A 19,670-nucleotide genomic window follows, 5' to 3' on the forward strand; every position below is an offset into this window, starting at 1 on the left:
GGAAACCAAAGGCCGCAACCCACCAAAGTCACCCAGTACCAGCAGTAACCACCAGAGGGAGCCCACAAACAGAATCCACAACAGTACCCCCCCCCTTGAGGAGGGGTCACCGAACCCTCACGAGAACCCCCAGGGCGATCAGGGTGAGCTCTATGGAAGGCGCGGACCAAATCAGTCGCATGAACATCGGAGGCGACCACCCAGGAATTATCCTCCTGACCATAACCCTTCCACTTAACCAAATACTGGAGTTTGCGTCTGGAAACACGAGAATCCAAGATCTTCTCAACAACATACTCCAATTCTCCCTCCACCAGCACCGGAGCAGGAGGCTCAACCGAAGGAACAACGGGCACCTCATACCTCCGCAACAACGACCGATGGAACACATTATGAATAGCAAACGATGCTGGGAGATCCAAATGAAAAGATACAGGGTTAAGAATCTCCGAGATCCTATAAGGACCGATGAACCGAGGCTTGAACTTAGGAGAAGAGACCTTCATAGGGACAAAACGAGAAGACAACCACACCAAATCCCCAACAAGAAGTCGGGGACCCACGCGGCGACGGCGATTAGCAAACTGCTGAGTCTTCTCCTGAGATAACTTCAAATTGTCCACCACCTGATTCCAAATCTGATGTAGCCTGTCCACCACCACGTCCACTCCAGGACAATCCGAAGACTCCACCTGACCAGAGGAAAAACGAGGATGAAACCCCGAATTACAAATAAAAGGAGAGACCAACGTGGCAGAACTCGCCCGATTATTAAGAGCAAATTCGGCCAGTGGCAAAAAAGCAACCCAGTCATCTTGATCAGCAGAAACAAAACACCTCAAATAAGTTTCCAAGGTCTGATTAGTTCGCTCCGTCTGGCCATTCGTCTGAGGATGGAATGCAGACGAGAAAGACAAATCAATGCCCATCTTGGCACAAAACGTCCGCCAAAATCTAGACACAAACTGGGATCCCCTGTCAGAAACGATATTCTCCGGAATCCCATGCAAACGAACCACGTTCTGAAAAAATAAAGGGACCAACTCAGAGGAGGAAGGCAACTTAGGCAAGGGCACCAAATGAACCATCTTAGAAAAGCGGTCACACACAACCCAGATAACGGACATTTTCTGTGAAACCGGGAGATCAGAAATAAAATCCATGGAAATGTGCGTCCAAGGCCTCTTCGGGATGGGCAAGGATAACAACAACCCACTGGCCCGAGAACAGCAAGGCTTAGCTCGAGCACACACTTCACAAGACTGCACAAAGGTACGCACATCCCTAGACAAGGAAGGCCACCAAAAAGACCTGGCCACCAAGTCTCTAGTACCAAATATTCCAGGATGACCAGCCAACACAGAAGAATGGACCTCGGAGATGACTCTACTGGTCCAATCATCCGGAACAAACAGTCTTTCTGGTGGACAACGATCCGGTTTATCCACCTGAAACTCCTGCAATGCACGTCGCAAGTCTGGGGATACGGCGGACAATATTACCCCATCCCTAAGGATACCAGTAGGCCCAGAGTCTCCAGGAGAGTCAGGCACAAAACTCCTGGAAAGAGCATCTGCCTTCACATTCTTTGAACCTGGCAGGTATGAAACCACGAAATTGAAACGAGAAAAAAACAACGACCAACGAGCCTGTCTAGGATTCAAACGCCTGGCAGACTCAAGGTAAATGAGATTCTTGTGATCAGTCAAGACCACCACACGATGTTTAGCACCCTCAAGCCAATGACGCCACTCCTCAAATGCCCACTTCATGGCCAAAAGCTCCCGATTACCCACATCATAATTGCGCTCGGCGGGCGAGAATTTTCTAGAGAAGAATGCACATGGCTTCATCACCGAGCCATTAGAACTTCTCTGTGACAAAACCGCCCCCGCTCCAATCTCGGAAGCATCAACCTCAACCTGAAAAGGAAGTGAAACATCTGGTTGACACAACACAGGAGCAGAAGAAAACCGGCGCTTAAGTTCCTGAAAGGCCTCCACGGCCGCAGGAGACCAATCAGCAACATCAGCACCCTTTTTAGTCAAATCAGTCAAAGGTTTAACAATACTGGAAAAATTAGCAATGAACCGACGATAAAAATTAGCAAACCCCAAGAACTTCTGAAGGCTCTTAACAGATGTAGGTTGTGTCCAGTCACAAATCGCCTGAACCTTGACGGGATCCATCTCAATAGTAGAAGGAGAAAAAATGTACCCCAAAAAAGAAATCTTCTGGACTCCGAAGAGACACTTTGAGCCCTTCACAAACAGAGAATTGGCCCGCAGAACCTGAAACACCTTCCTGACCTGTAGAACATGAGACTCCCAGTCATCAGAAAACACCAAAATATCATCCAAATACACAATCATAAACTTATCCAGATATTCACGGAAAATATTGTGCATAAAGGACTGAAAGACTGACGGAGCATTGGAGAGTCCAAAAGGCATTACCAAATACTCAAAATGGCCCTCAGGCGTATTAAATGCGGTTTTCCACTCATCACCCTGTTTTATCCGCACCAGATTATACGCACCGCGAAGATCTATCTTAGTGAACCACCTAGCCCCCTTAATGCGAGCAAACAAATCAGTCAATAATGGCAATGGATACTGATACTTGACTGTAATCTTATTCAGAAGGCGATAATCTATACAAGGCCTCAGGGAACCATCTTTTTTTGCCACAAAAAAAAAACCTGCTCCCAGAGGGGACGAAGATGGACGAATATGTCCCTTTTCCAAGGACTCCTTAATATAATTCCGCATAGCAGTATGCTCTGGCAGTGACAGATTAAATAAACGACCCTTAGGGAACTTACTGCCAGGAATCAATTCTATAGCACAGTCACAATCTCTATGCGGAGGGAGCGAATTGAGCTTAGGCTCCTCAAAAACATCCCTATAGTCAGACAAAAACGCAGGGATCTCAGAAGGAGTAGATGAAGCGATTGAAATCGGAGGTGCATCATCATGAACCCCCTGACATCCCCAGCTTAACACAGACATTGTTTTCCAGTCCAGGACAGGATTATGAGTTTGTAACCATGGCAGACCAAGCACTAGTACATCATGTAAATTATAAAGTACAAGGAAGCGAATCACCTCCTGATGAACGGGAGTCATGCGCATGGTCACTTGTGTCCAATACTGCGGTTTATTCATAGCCAATGGTGTAGAGTCAATTCCCTTCAGAGGAATAGGGACTTCCAGAGGCTCCAGACTAAAACCGCAGCGTTTAGCAAATGACCAATCCATAAGACTCAGGGCAGCGCCCGAATCCACATAGGCATCGACGGAAATGGAAGACAGTGAAAAAATCAGAGTCACAGACAAAATGAACTTAGGCTGCAGAGTACCAATGGCAAAAGATTTATCAACCCTTTTTGTGCGTTTAGAGCATGCTGATATAACATGAGCTGAATCACCACAATAGAAACACAATCCATTTTTCCGCCTATAATTTTGCCGTTCACTTCTGGACTGAATTCTATCACATTGCATAGTCTCAGGTGCCTGTTCAGAAGACACCGCCAACTGGTGCACAGGTTTGCGCTCCCGTAAACGCCGATCAATCTGAATGGCCATAGCCATAGACTCATTCAGACCTGTAGGCGTAGGGAACCCCACCATAATATCCTTAATGGCCTCAGAAAGACCATTTCTGAAGTTTGCAGCCAGGGCGCACTCATTCCACTGAGTAAGCACCGACCATTTCCGAAACTTCTGACAATATATCTCCGCTTCATCATGCCCCTGAGAGAGGGCTAATAAAGCCTTTTCAGCCTGAATCTCCAGGTTAGGTTCCTCATAGAGCAATCCCAATGCCAGAAAAAACGCATCCACACTGAGCAATGCAGGATCCCCTGGTGCCAATGCAAATGCCCAATTCTGAGGGTCACCCCGCAGGAAAGATATTACAATCTTGACCTGTTGAGCAGGGTCTCCAGAGGAGCGAGATTTTAAAGAAAGAAACAATTTACAATTGTTCCTGAAATTCAGGAAGGTAGATCTATCTCCAGAAAAGAACTCTGGAATAGGAATTCTAGGTTCAGACATGGGAGTGTGAACAACAAAATCCTGTATGTTTTGAACTTTTGCCGCGAGATTACTCAGGCTGGAAGCCAAACTCTGGACATCCATGTTAAACAGCTAAGATCAGAGCCATTCAAGGGTTAAGAGGAGGTAAGAAGCAGCTAGACAGCAATTAAGGGCTAGGCAGCAAAACTCTGAAGGGAAAAAAAAAAAAAAAAAAAAAAATTTCCCTTAAGCACTTCTCTTTCTCCTGCTTCAGCCCAAACAATTAACACTTTGTGGGCCGGCTATACTGTCATGAATCCCAATGGCTAGGGATAGCACAGGACAAGCAAAGTACAAATATATTACGGACGAGCTCTAGGGTGATGGAACCTGGGCTGACCGCTGCCTACGCCTGACAAACGCAACTAGAGATAGCCAGGGAGCGTGCCTACGTTGGTTCTAGACGCCACGCACCAGCCTAAGAGCTAACTAGCACTGCAGAGAAAATAAAGACCTCACTTGCCTCCAGCGGAATGAACCCCAAAAGATAAAGTTGCCCCCCACATGTATTGACGGTGAAATGAGAGGAAGGCACACACATAGAGATGATATATATAGTTTTAGCAAATTGAGGCCCGCTGTAATCTAGAAAGCAGAACGATACAAAAGGGGACTGAGCGGTCAGCAAAAAACCCTAATAAAAAAAAAACCATCCTGAGATTACAAGAACCCATGTGCCAACTCATGGCACATGGGGAGAACCTCAGTCCACTAGAGCTACCAGCTAGCATAGAGACATAATAAGCAAGCTGGACAAAAAACCAAACAACTGAAAATCAGCACTTAGCTTATCCTGAAAGATCTGGGAGCAGGTAGGCAGGAACCAAACAGAGCACATCTGAATACATTGATAGCCGGCAAGGGAAATGACAGAAAGGCCAGGTAAAATAGGAAACACCCAGCCACTGATGGACAGGTGGAAACCAAAGGCCGCAACCCACCAAAGTCACCCAGTACCAGCAGTAACCACCAGAGGGAGCCCACAAACAGAATCCACAACAGTATATAGCACAGGCCACGTAGTATATAGGATCCATGTAGTATATAGTATACAAATAGTACGTGACCTGTGCTATATAGTATGTGGCTGCTATATACATACATACATATTGTAGAATACCCGATGCGTTAATACAGGCCACACAATATATAACACAGCCCAAACAGTATATAACACAGCCCACATACTATATAGCACAGCCCACGCAGTATATAGCAGCCACGTAGTATATAACACAGGCAACGTAGTATATAACACAGGCCACGCAATATATAGCATAGTATGTAACACTGGCCACGTAGTATATAGCAGCCATACAGTATATAGTACTGCCCACGTAGTATATAGCAGCCATGTAGTATATAACGCAGCCCACGCAGTATCTAACACAGGTCACGTAGTATACAGCAGCCATGTAGTTTATAACACTGCCCATGTAGTATATAGCAGCCATGTAGTATATAGTACTGCCCACGTAGTATATAGCAGCCATGTAGTATATAGTACTGCCCACGTAGTATATAGCAGCCATGTAGTATATAGTACTGCCCACGTAGTATATAGCAGCCATGTAGTATATAACGCAGCCCACGCAGTATTTAGCAGTGTGGGCACCATATCCCTGTTAAAAAAAGAATTAAAATAAAAAATAGTTACATACTCACCCCCTGGGATCCAACGGCGCTCTGGCGATGGGCGCGCGGCTGCCGCCATCTTCCGTTCCCAGGATGCATTGCGAAATTACCCAGATGACTTATCGGTCTCGCCGGGAATGGAAGATGGCGGCCGGCGCGAGCTACGGAGGGTGAGTATCGCAGGTTTTTTTTTTATTATTATTTTTAACATTACATTTTTTTTACTATTGATGCCGCATAGGCAGCGTCAATAGTAAAAAGTTGGGGACACACAGGGTTAATTGCAGCGGTAACGGAGTGCATTACCCGAGGCATAACGTGGTCCGTTACCGCCGGCATTAACCCTGTGTTAGCGGTGACTGGAGGGGAGTATGGAGCGGGCACTGAGTGCGGGGAGTAAGGAGCGGCCATTTTCTTCTGGACTGTGCGCGTCGCTGATTGGTCGTGGCTGTTTTGCCGCGACCAATCAGCGACTTGGATTTCCATGACAGACAGAGGCTGCGACCAATGAATATCCGTGACAGACAGAAGGACAGACAGACGGAAGTGACCCTTAGACAATTATATTGCCCAGCCACGCAGTATATTGCCCAGTGACGTAGTATACAGCACAGAACCACGTAGTATATTGACCAGCCACGTAGTATATTGCCCAGCCACATATCACAGGTTAAAAAATAAACATATACTCGCCTTCCGAGGGCCCCTTGTAGTTCTGTCGCCTGTGTGCGGTGCAGGCGGCAGCTTCCGGTCCCAGGGTGTGATGATGTCGCGGTCACATGACCGTGACGTCATGGCAGGTCCTTCTCGCGCAGGAGCTGAGATGACGTCACGGTCACATGACCATGATGTCATGGCAGGTCCTTCTTGCATACCATCCTTGCTACCGGAACCTGCCGCTTGCATGGAGCGGTCACCGGAGTGTCGCGAGGAGCAGGAAAGGCGGCGGAAGGTGAGTATATAATGATTTTTTATTTTTTTTAAATTATTTTTAACATTAGATGTTTTTACTATTGATGCTGCATAGGCAGCATCAATAGTAAAAACTTGGTCACACAGGGTTAATAGCGTCAGGAACGGAGTGCGTTACCCGCAGCATAACGCGGTCCGTTACCGCTGACAATAACCCTGTGTGAGCGGTGACTGCGGGGAGTATGGAGCGGGCGCCGGGCACTGACTGCAGGGGAGTAGGGAGGGACTAATCGGACTGTGCCCGTCGCTGATTGGTCGTGGCTGTTTTGCTGTGACCAATCAGTGACTTGGATTTCCATGACAGACAGAGGCCGCGACCAATGAATATCCGGGACAGACAGACGGAAGTACCCCTTAGACAATTATATATATAGATATATATATAATTTAGCTGGTAGAGGTCTTTTATGATCAAGCTATGTAATATATACAGTATATATAATATAGATTGATCATAAAAGACCTCTAATGACTAAATTTTCCCTATTATTGCTCATTTTCTCCACTGTAACTGGGGCATCCATAGGAGCCCAAGTTACAGGAGAAAACTGGCCTTTCTGTACCAGGCATCACTGGCAGAGCAGTTCTGACTCTGCTAGGATCCAGCAGGCCTGCTTTGTCAGGCAGATACCCATCAATCACGTTATAGCGGGCTCCTATAAAACCATTTTGCATATTGATGGCAGCATATCCCCTTTTTTACGCTAGGAGGCCAATGAATGGGAACATTTGCTTGTTTCTCGGCTGATCGCTGCCGCGATACAGAAAGAGCGTCCTAACAAGTTCTTTTTTGGGGATGATTATAGTCTATAGGGCCATAGGGTGGATTTTCTTTTTTTTTTTCCATGCCCCCCGATGTTATATTTATAAGGGGTCTCTTCTCTCTCCCTGGAATGTACATTATTTATAAGGAAAGGCTCTTTAAGGTGAAGTCACTTTGGATTCTTTTAACCTAATTTAATCAAACGAGGATCAAGTTAATGGGATTATTTCACCGAAGAGCAGAATTTGGTTGGCTGTAGCGTGTCGCTCCGCTCATGTGTGCTCATCTCGGGTGTAATTACAGACCCGGGTGCTGTCATACTGATTTACTAGACATCTAACCCAAATTCCATTGTTATAATTAGTGTATTTGTTGGTGAGAATCAGCTCACACCACAATTAACAGCTGCGAATGAACCAAAAATCAGAAGAGCCGGGCTGCCGCGGCGTCCTGGAGCATGCACAGTAATGTATACAGAAAAGGTGGGAATCAGCATTTACACCAAGGGGACATTTTAATAATGCATGGGAGAGAGCTAGCCATGTGCAAAGCGAGCGTTACTGAACCGCAAATAATGCGCCAAAGTCTTAAAGGGGAATGGGAGCGTTATCATATGTGTCCTCGCAGTCCTCCCGCATCGCTTCTGGCCATATGAAAAATTAAAGAGCAGTTCCACTCGGAAAATGCAGAGAAAGTCGAGTTTGTCCTCGCTCCCGAGATCAGACAATGAATGCGATGGAGGAGGGAGAAGAAGGGATCTCAGGAATGGGGACATGACAGGTGTCAGGGATTAGGGCACCAACGTGAACATGCTGAAGACGGAGGAGAAAAACTCATGGACAGCGGGATATTAATCCAGTAGGACTGGAGAATAAACCACTGGACACCAGGGAGGTGATCGGGAAACCAAGAAAGGTCAGATATTGGGGCACCAAACCACTGGACACCAGGAAGGTGATTGGGAAGCCGAGGAAGGTCAGATATTAGGGCACCAAACCACTGGACACCAGGAAGGTGATCGGGAAGCCGAGGAAGGTCAGATATTAGGGCAATAAACCACTGGACACCAGGAAGGTGATCGGGAAGCCGAGGAAGGTCAGATATTAGGGCAATAAACCACTGGAGACCAGGGAGGTGAGAAGGAAACCAAGAAAGGTCAGATATTAGGGCAATAAACCTCTGGACACCAGGGAGGTGAGAAGGAAACCAAGAAAGGTCAGATACTAGGGCAATAAACCACTGGACACCAGGGAGGTGATCGGGAAGCCAAGGAAGGTCAGAACCTAAGGCAATAAACCTCTGGACACCAGGGAGGTGAGAAGGAAATCAAGAAAGGTCAGATATTAGGGCACCAAACCACTGGACACCAGGGAGGTGATCGGGAAACAAAGAAAGGTCAGATATTATGGCACTAAACCACTGGAAACCAGGGAGGTGATCGGGAAACCAAGAAAGGTCAGATATTAGGGCAATAAACCATTGGACACCAGGGAGGGGATCGGAAGCCAAGGAAGGTCAGATATCAGGGCAATAAACCTCTGGACACCAGGGAGGTGATCGGGAAACAAAGGAAGGTCAGATATTGGGGAACAAAGCCACTGGACACCAGGGAGGTGATCAGGAAACTAAGAAAGGTCAGATATTGGGGAACAAAACCACCGGACAACAGGGAGGTAATTGGGAAACCAAGAAAGGTCAGATATTAGGGCAATAAACCATTGGACACCAGGGAGGGGATCGGGAAGCCAAGGAAGGTCAGATATTAGGGCAATAAACCACTGAACACCAGGGAGGTGATCGGGAAACAAAGGAAGGTCAGATATTAGGGCGATAAACCTCTGGACATCAGGGAGGTGATCGGGAAACCAAGAAAGGTCAGATATTGGGGAACAAAGCCACTGGACACCAGGGAGGTGATCAGGAAACTAAGAAAGGTCAGATATTGGGGAACAAAACCACTGGACACCAGGGAGGTGATCGGGAAACCAAGAAAGGTCAGATACTAGGGCAATAAACCACCAGGGAGGTGATCGAGAAACCAAGAAAGGTTAGATATTAGGGCACTAAACCACTGGACACCAGGGAGAAGATCAAGAAACTAAGAAAGGTCTGACATTACAGCACCAAACCACTGGACACCAGGGAGGTGATCGGGAAACCAAGAAAGGTCAGATATTAGGGCATAAACCACTGGGCACCAGGGAATAAGACACTAAGTGACATCTGCTTATCAAAGACTATCACCAAGGGCATAAAACTAATGCCATTGAAGGGCTAGAAATTAAACTACGGTCTACCAAAGCCAAAACTACTGCACAATGGGGAGCAAGGTCCTACACCACTGACCACCAGGGATTAATCACAAAACCACTATACAATGAGGAACGAGGAACTAAATACTGACTACCAGGGAGGTAGTCCTCATAAATACTGAAGAACAAGGTGCTCAATCACTGGTCACTAGGAAGAGAAAGATACTACATCACCCTAACTCTATCCCTGGCCACCAGGGACTGAATCCAAAATTCTGTCCAGTAGTGAATCTGGGCAGAAAATCACTGAACGTGTGGATGTTTCATGACATTTTACACTTATTTGACATGTTAATTTGCTCAATTTCCTTGACGGTGCAGAACACACACATCGCCATCAGTCACGACAGGTTTATGGATGTTCCTCCTTGTCGTTAGGTTAAGCTGAGCCTAATGATGTGAAGAGAGACAAATGTGGGCACCGTTCCTCAGATTTGGAAGCCTGCCCCTCACTTACCAGAAATTGATTCTAGATGAGCAGTCTGATAATTACGGGGTCCCGCTTCAACAATGGGGGCGCCGGAGCAGAGGACCATCAACATGAGACCTTTCATTAGGACCAGATCCCTATGAGAAACTATAGCTGGAGAGCGGAGTATTCCCTGCAGCAAATGTCTCCTCTGCCCTAATGCTTGGAGAAAGACTTAAGTGCCAGGAGAATACCATATGTTATGCCCGGCCGGCCTATCCATCCCCCAGACATGGATATCACTTTAGATCTCGTCAGTCTCCTCACTGATCTCCTGCAGCTCCTTCCATGGTCAATTGAGATTTCTGTCCTTACTTGGAGCCTTGACATGACGACAACACTGAGGTCCAGTGATGACATGTGCTTGCCCAGGAATCTTCCATGGGGTTTCAGTTTCTTTATGTACGTATGTATGGGAAAAATTTAGGAAATGTGGAAATTTCGGAATTTTTTTCATACGCACACCCGCTTTGCCAGACCACTGCCCCCGGGAATGTGCATATAATCCCAGCACCATGCAGAGGAAGCCTTCAGGGGTTGCTCCTTTCCAGGAGACCTGGTAATTTTTAATTTTTGGTGTTTAGGATTTGCTGCTTTCTAGGAGACCTGGTAATTTTTAATTTTTGGTGTTTAGGATTTGCTGCTTTCTAGGAGACCTGGTAATTTTTAATTTTTGGTGTTTAGGGGTTGCTCCTTTCCAGGAAACCTGGTAATTTTTAATTTTTGGTGTTCAGGGGTTGCTCCTTTCCAGGAAACCTGGTAATTTATCATTTTTGGTGTTTAGGATTGTCTGCTTTCCAGGAGGCTTCTCATCCAGAAATACAGGAAGTTTCCTCTTATACCAGAAGTCTAGATGATCCAGGAGAGTTGTGAAATCTCTTGGGAGCCTAAGAAGCCTCCTGGAAAGCAGCAACCCCTGAACGCCAAAAAATGAAAAATGACCAGGGCTCCTCAGTCCTTATAAGCAGAGATCACTCCTGATCATTCTTCAGGAGCGCGCCGTTCCCCAGGCTCCCGGATTCCTGATTGATTGACAGTTCAGACCGGTGGAATTTTTGCAAACTGCGCCCCCTTCAAAGCTGCAAGCAGGGGCAGGACAGCAAGAGGCGCTGCAGCTGCCCAGATCCAGTGATCAGGCCTTCTTCAGAGCAGCGCTTACAAACTTTATCAGAAAGAACTTGTAAGTGCTGCGCTCCTTGCTTAGGTGACTGGTTGTCACCCCCAAAATGAAAATAAATTAAATGGTTATACAGGAGACTTCACCCCCATAAAAATCATGCCCACAGTATACATTTTAGTGCTGTAGTAGGTAATTTATTGACTTCTAATTCATATTCAAAATAGGAAAGTTCAGTACACCCGTCACACTGCCAAGGACCCTCGATCTGGATTGTCTAAAAATCTGCACACTGATGTAATGGTGTTAAAAGCCGCCCAAAAGAGACGTCTGCAGCCTGTCCTCCTTATACCCTTAAGGGTGCATACAAATAGAGAGTGACGGCCGCAGAAAGGATAGATGATAGATAATAGATAGATAGATAGATAGATAGATAGATAGATAGATAGATAGATAGATAGATAATAGATAGATGGATAATGGATAGATAGATAGATAGATAGATAGATAGATAGATAGATAGATAGATGATAGAAAATAGATAATAGATAGATAGATAGATAGATAGATAGATAGATAGATAGATAGTTATATGATAGAAAGATAATAGATAAATAAATAGATAGATAGATAATAGATAGATAGATAGATAGATAGATAGATAGATAGATAAATAGATAATAGATAGATAGATAGATAGATAGATAATAGATAGATATAGATAGATAATAGATAGATAGATAATAGATAGATAGATAATAGATAGATATAGATAGATAATAGATAGATAGATAATAGATAGATAGATAATAGATAGATAATAGATAGATATAGATAGAAAATAGATAGATAATAGATAGATGATAGATAATAGATAGATAGTAAATAGAATATTATCACCCTATAGTGACGTGTCGGCTGTAGACGCCATGAGATGTACGGTGTCTTAGATGAGGATGTTATAATGACATTGTTGTATCCTGATTGATGTGATCAGTATATACCTGTTATACCTGTGTATACCTCACTGCACGGTGCTGGTTTGCGGCTGTAAGCGGTTACTGCACTGTGATATGACTGCATCATGCGCGTTCTGTCCCTGAAAACAAGAGAACAATCACGATAAAAAAAGAACAAAAAAGTCTTTCTATAAAATAAAGCTAAAGAGGGGGCGATCAGTGGGGCTGTGGAGGTGTGACCCAGTTAATACGTCTGGTGTATCTCCTGACTATGTTACTGGTCTCTACACGATCACCCCTAGTTTACCATGAAATAAAATCAATTAAAGTCCTGTGAGTTACGAGCTGCTGACCCCCCATTATCCCGTCCATCATTCAGGGGCAAGGATGGAGGAGAAGCAGAGCTCCGCCAGGATCCTGCGGTGTTCTTCTGACCTCTAGTGGCAGACTGGTAGCATTACTCTAAGGAGGAAGGTAAATTGTCTCTTCAAAGAGGAAGAGGACTAGAACTTTAGCGCCACCTATAGGAAGTGACAATCCTAAAAGCCAATATTGGCCCTCTAAGGAGCCTTGTCTCATGACAGGATAAAAGCCAAAATCTCAATCTGCAGACACTGTGTTTCGGGGTATTGCCCCTCGTCAGTGCAAAGTGTGAGATCTGGTTTGGCTCGGTGAAAGGTGTTTCATTGGGATCTAAAGTGTAACATTTCTCCTTATATTTTACATTTCGAGCCAATTAATGGATTGAATACTGAAGAGCTCCTTATAAAAATAGCTTTATTATTTTACTTTAAAACATAATACTAAAAAAGCAGAGTTGCCACAATAGGGGACGCTTACAGGAGGCACTCAGAATAAATGTAAATAAAGTTTACATACTTGCTATTAAATTATCAAAATTCCAATGTTTCATGAAAAGCACTAGCAACATTAGGTAAATCAGGTAATACATGTTTAAGTAGTAAATTATTATTATTATTATTATTATTTATATAGCGCCATTAATTCCATGGTGCTGTACATGAGAAGAGTTTACATACAGGGTTATAGATATCATTTACAGTAAACAGGTTTACAATGGCAGACTGGTACAGAGGGGCGAGGACCCTGTCCTAGCGGACTTACATTCTACAGGATTCTACATCTGCGCTGCCTGCACTAGGACTCCGTTAAGTTTGACATCATGTTTTGGCACCATTGGTTACTGTACATATGGTAGGACTATGCTATAAGGCTTCCATGTGGCCTGGATACTTTCTTTTCAGTGCTCAGACTTTGTTGGGGCACTGTGGGTCTTATACTTTACATTGCCTTACAGCTTAATTATCAGTCTTTTTACCTACTATTGGCTGTGCCTATGCATATTTTCCCTTATGGTATGAGGGATGGGTTGTACTGTGCCGCTTAGTATTGATATGTTTGCAGGGACTATTAAAAAATACCATGGTTCCGGAACCCTTTAATATCTAGAAACTATTAATGTATTATGGTCTTATTTATCATAGTGTGGCAAAGCTGTCTATGTAGGTACGGTGGTATCAGTCACTTTTTCTATTATATTTGTGAGTCCTGTGCGGGTTATAGCCTTATTATGGGCTTTTGTATAGGGCATAATAATGCTTTTTAAATGTTTGTGTTTTGCTACTTATATGTTTTTCCAAATAAAGTTGTGTGTGAATTTGTTTCATATCCTTATGTGTGGTGATCCCCTTTTATAAGACCTGGTCTGTTCTTCTTTTTCAATCATTGGTCTATCTATAGGTCTTGGTGTGATCCCACTGACCGTGGTGCCCCCTCGAATTTATTTCTGTTTTGGCTGTGAGGAAGTCATTAGTAATTTTGGTCAGGGCAGTTTCGGTGGAGTGGTGGGGGCCGAAGCCAGATTGGAGGTTGTCAAGGAGAGAGTTAGATGAGAGGTGGGAGGAAAGTTGACCATGGACATGCTGCTCAAGGAGTTTGGAAGCAAACAGGAGCAGTGATATGGGGCGGTAGCTGGTCATAGCAGTTGGGTCAAGGTTAGTTTTTTTGAGGATGGGTGTGATGGTGGCATGTTTGAAGGCAAAGGGGAAGGTACCAGAAGATAGGGATAGGTTGAAGAGAAGGGTTAGGGCTGGAACGAGTGTGTTAGTGAGGTTGGGGAGCAGGTGGGAAGGGATGGAGTCAAGTGCACAGGTGGTGAGGTGTGATTTGGAAAGGAGGTGAGTAAGCTCTCCTTCAGTGATGTTGGAGAGGGAGGTTATTAGGGAAGGGCAGGGGTCTGGTATATGGAGTGGTTGGGGTGGTGGAACAGTAAAGGTTTGCCTTGTTTGGTCGATCTGGTTTTTGAAGCAGGTGGCAAAGTCCTCGGAGGAGATGAGGAGAGTTGGAGGTGGCAGTGGTGGGCGGAGGAGAGAGTTAAATGTGCTGAACAGTTGTTTTAGGTTGTAGGATAATGAAGATACAAGGTTAGTGAAATAGGTCTGTTAGCAGAGGTGAGGGCTGATTTGTAGGAAAGTGTATCTTGTTTGAAAGCAGTGAAGTCATCTGGCAGGCGTGTTTTCTTCCAACGCCGCTCTGCGACCCTGGATGCTTGTCGAAGTTTTTTGGTGAGATTGTTATGCCAGGGTTGCCTATTAATTTGTCGCATGGCTTTGTTATGCGACTGAGTCGGTTTCTGCGAGGATGTGGTACTGGCTGGACATGGGGGGTGGGTGAGAAGGACAAGGATGAGGTGAGTAGATGGTGGTCAGATAGGGGGAAGGCAGAGGTTGTGAGAATAGATAAGGAACAGAGGCGGGTGAAGACCAGGTCTAGTGTATGTCCGTCTGTGTGGGTGGCTGTGGAGGACCCCTGAGTAAGTCCAAAGGATGAAATAAGGGACAGGGGTTTGGAGGCTGCTGGTTGGCCGGTGTAAGTAGGGATATTATAGACACCCATGATGATGGTGGGGATGTCAGCAGAGAGAAAGTGAAGAAGCCAGATGGAGAATTGGTCAATGAAGGCAGTGGCTGAGTCCGGTGGTCGGTATATGACAGCCATTTGGGGATTAGAGGGAGCGTAGATACGGACAGAGTGAACCTCGAAAGAAGGGAGGATAAGGGAGGGTGGGGGTTGGATAGGGTGGAAGGAGCAGTATTTTGAAAGAAGGAAAACCACTCCTCCGCCATGTCTGTTGCCAGAGTGAGGAGTGTGGGCAAAGTGTAGGCCACCGTAACTCAGTGCAGCAGGGGAGGCCGTGTCGGGGGGCATCAACCAGGTCTCAGTGAGGGCCAGGAAGGAAAGGTTGCGGGAAGTAAAGAGATTGTGGATCATGTGGAGCTTGCTGCAGACGGAGCGGGCATTCCAAAGTGCTCCAGAGAGAGGAAGAAGGGGGTGGGGTTCCCAGAGGAGCATTGCAAGTTTTAAAAGTCTCCTCACCTTCGCATGTCAGACTGTAGGTACATGAAGGAATTTTCTTTCTTTAGCAACTAGTACAATTTAGTAAAATCATGAAGGGCGGCAGTACATTGAACTTTCACAGTCAATATTTATGGCAGTGTCCTGATAGATACAGTGCCTTGTGAAAGTATTCGGCTCCTTGGAACTTTTCAACCTTTTCCCACATATCATGCTTCAAACATAAAGATACCAAATGTAAATTTTTGGTGAAGAATCAACAACAAGTGGAACACAATTGTGAAGTTGAAGGAAATGTATTGGTCATTTTAAATTTTTGTGGAAATTCAAAAACTGAAAAGTTGGGTGTGCGATATTATTCAGCCCGTTTACTTTCAGTGCAGAAGTTCATTGTGGATCTCTGAATGATCCAATGTTGTCCTAAATGCCTAATGATGATAAATATAATCCACCTGTGTGTAATCAAGTCTCCGTATAAATGCACCTGCTCTGTGATAGTCTCAGGGTTCTGTGTAAAGCACAGAGAGCATCATGAAGACCAAGGAACACAACAGGCAGGTCCGTGATACTGTTGTGGAGAAGTTTAAAGCCGGATTTGGATACAAAATGATTTCCAAAACTGTAAACATCCCAAGGAGCACTGTGCAAGCGATCATATAGAAATGGAAGGAGTATCATACCACTGCAAATCTACCAAGACCCGGCCGTCCCTCTAAACTTTCATCTCAAACAAGGAGAAGACTGATCAGAGATGCAGCCAAGAGGCCCATGATCACTCTGGATCACCTGCAGAGATCTACAGCTGAGGTGGGACATTCTGTCCATAGGACAACAATCAGTCGTACACTGCACAAATCTGGCCTTTATGGAAGAGTGGCAAGAAGAAAGCCATTTCTCAAAGATATCCATAAAAAGTGTTGTTTAAAGTTTGCAACAAGCCACCTGGGAGACACCAAAAATGTGGAAGAAGGTGCTCTGGTCAGATGAGACCAAAATCAAACTTTTTGGCAACAATGCCAAACGATATGTATGGCGTAAAGGCAACACAGCTCATCACCCTGAACACACCATCCCCACTGTCAAACATGGTGGTGGCAGCATCATGGTTTGGGCCTGCTTTTCTTCAGCAGGGACAGGGAAGATGGTTAAAATTGATGGGAAGATGGATGGAGCCAAATACAGGACCATTCTTGAAGAAAACCTGTTGGAGACTGCAAAAGACCTGAGACTGGGACAGAGATTTGTCTTCCAACAAGACAATGATCCCAAACATAGAGCAAAATCTACAATGGAATGGTTCACAAATAAACGTATCCAGGTGTTAGAATGGCCAAGTCAGAGTCCAGACCTCAATCCAATCGAGAATCTGTGGAAAGAGCTGAAAACTGCTGTTCACAAACGATCTCCATCAAACCTCACTGAGCTCGAGCTGTTTGCCAAGGAAGAATGGACAAGAATTTCAGTCTCTCGATGTATAAAACTGATAGAGACATACCCCAAGTGACTTGTAATAGCAGCAAAAGGTGGCGCAACAAAGTATTACGTTAAAGGGGCCGAATAATATTGCACGCCCCACTTTTCAGTTTTTGAATTTCCACAAAAATTTCAAATAACCAATAAATTTCGTTCAACTTCACAATTGTGTTCCACTTGTTGTTGATTCTTCCAGGGGGGCACTGTAGATAGGTAGACAGACAGACAGACAGACAGACAGACAGACAGACAGATAGATAGATAGATAGATAGATAGATAGATAGATAGATAGACACTTTTGGTAAAGTAAGAAAATCCCACAATGGTCACTCAAATAACTTGAAACTTACAAAAGTAATTTTCAATGTAAATTTACTTAATATCAATAATGAGAATCAGATTTTGTGTTTTTTGCTTTTGAATTTTGGTTCAACATTCAAAAAAACAACTCATGCCCGGCCTGGACACAAGTGACGGCTCCTTAACGTAATATTTTGTTGCACAACCTTTTTTAGAGACAAACAAGCGATTCCTGTTCCTCTCGCTGAGGTTCTAACCTTGTTCTGTGTGATACCCACCATGATTACAAACAGCACAGTGACTACTTTTCACCCTGTAAACAGCAGACTGACTGATCACATGACTGCAGACATCCGTGGTGGTAATTACAGGACGCTCCTAGTGTCACACGTCCATGAGGTCAAATTATTTTCAATCCTCATCATTTTTGTCCGGACCGCTTTCATTATTATTATTTTTTTTATATATTTTTCTATTGAACCAAAATCAAAAAGCAGATTCTGATTTTCGTTAGTTGATATTCAGCAGCTTTCGTCAGTTTTAAGACTTTTCGGTGACCATTGTGGGGGGTTTTCTTACTTTTCCACAAGGCCGCCTTCAGTTGTGGCCATGTGCGGAGATAGATATTCATTGAGTTGCTATTTATACAGTTGATAAACCGTTATGAGATGGCAGATGATTAGAACAGTGTCCATGAATCCCCATTCCTCTGGTCGGCACTGATTATAATACCGGGGATTGCACTTTATGGCGCTTCGTGTGGATGATTTTCTCCTAATGTTCCCATCAGATTTCCCATTTCTTGTTAAGTGGACAATGGAGGACATAAATTTGTGAAGCGACACTTGTCTTCACCTCGCCCGTCCCTCTGTAAATAGACAGCTGAGCTCCGGTAACAGGACGATGCCACCAGGCGGTATAAAGTAATAATACCGCCATTACTTGCTGTAATCAGAGCCGTCACCGGCACAAGTGATTTCTATTTTCCCGCAGCCAGACTTTATTATATCGTGAACATCACGAGAGCGAGACGAGGCCAAAGACGCTCAGATTAAATGGTGTCTAATGTTACTATTACCCGGCGTAAAGGACGGGCCGAAACCCTGAGCGGCGGCAATAAGCGCATCTCTGAGGCGGGGGAGCTGCGTACATCTATGAATAATGGATCAGAACGGGTTCTTGCTGGGTTTACTGGATGAGAACCATAATAATGAAGTGATCGCCCGCACTGGCATTTATAGTGGTGATATAAGGCGGCTCATAAATGGAGGCGGTACGAGAGATGAATAGAGTTTTATCACAGATCATCAGACGCTCCCTGTATCACTGGGGTTATCGGGATAATCACTTATCAGCAGGTAGTAGCTAACCTAATATATGTATTATACCTAATACTCAAGTTTTTATGGATCTGGACAATCCCATATAAATGTATATAGACCCTATATGGCCTGAACAGTTGTGTACTTAGCTTACCGGCATCTTCTGCTGAAGTGTTTCCCCCGTTTTGGTCATTCAGGGGTATATCAGGAAATTCCTTCAGTCTGGACAAGCTGCACTGCAATGAGGTTAACAGCTCAAAGGCCCAGGCAACATAGCCCCCCTACATACAATATGAGACCCCCACACAGCCCCTGCATACAGTATGAATCCACACACAGCCCCTACATACAATATGAGACCCCCACACAGCCCCTACATACAGTGTGAATCCACACAGCCCCCCCTGTTGTGAATTCTGCTCTTGGGCTCCCTCCGGTGGTTGTTGGTGGTAGTGCAGTTGTCTTGGGGTTGTAATCCGGGCAGGTGTTTCTGCTGATTGCAGCTCTATTAGGTATTTAGGTGTGCAGGATCCATGAGTCCATGCCAGTTGTCCATTGTACTTGGAGGGATTGCATCTCTCTCTGGCTCCTCATGCCCTTCTGCCAATTCAGCTAAGTTAAGTGTCTGTTTTTTTGTCTCTGTGCACACATGCAGTGTGCTTTGCAATTCAGTGCAATTCATTGTGTTTTTGTCCAGCTTAGACTTTGTTTGGATTTTTCAGTCATGCTGGATTCTCAGGAGATGCAGATATACTTTCTATGTCTTTAGTTAGATGTAGAATATTTGTATTATCTGCTGTGGATATTTTTAGGATTTTAATACTGACCGCTTAGAATTCTGTCCTATCCTTTTCTATTTAGCTAGAAGTGCCTCTTTTGCTAAATCCTGT

At 44.8% G+C, this 19,670-nt stretch overlaps 1 long non-coding RNA gene across 2 annotated transcripts in view; it reads right to left on the reverse strand.

The window, feature by feature from the left end:
* Positions 1–19,670, reverse strand: part of LOC143785557 (uncharacterized) — a 202,310-nt gene that overhangs the window by 89,147 nt on the left and 93,493 nt on the right. Inside the window, exon 3 of one of the 2 annotated variants that reach the window (XR_013218012.1) lies at positions 12,355–12,449. The exons of the other annotated variant lie outside the window; for it this stretch is intronic. This is a non-coding gene — a long non-coding RNA (uncharacterized LOC143785557). The remainder of the gene's footprint in view (positions 1–12,354; positions 12,450–19,670) is intronic. 2 annotated transcript variants of the gene reach the window in all.

This window comes from Ranitomeya variabilis, chromosome 7, assembly GCF_051348905.1.
Source record: "Ranitomeya variabilis isolate aRanVar5 chromosome 7, aRanVar5.hap1, whole genome shotgun sequence".
In the NCBI taxonomy this organism is placed as follows: Eukaryota; Metazoa; Chordata; class Amphibia; order Anura; family Dendrobatidae; genus Ranitomeya; species Ranitomeya variabilis.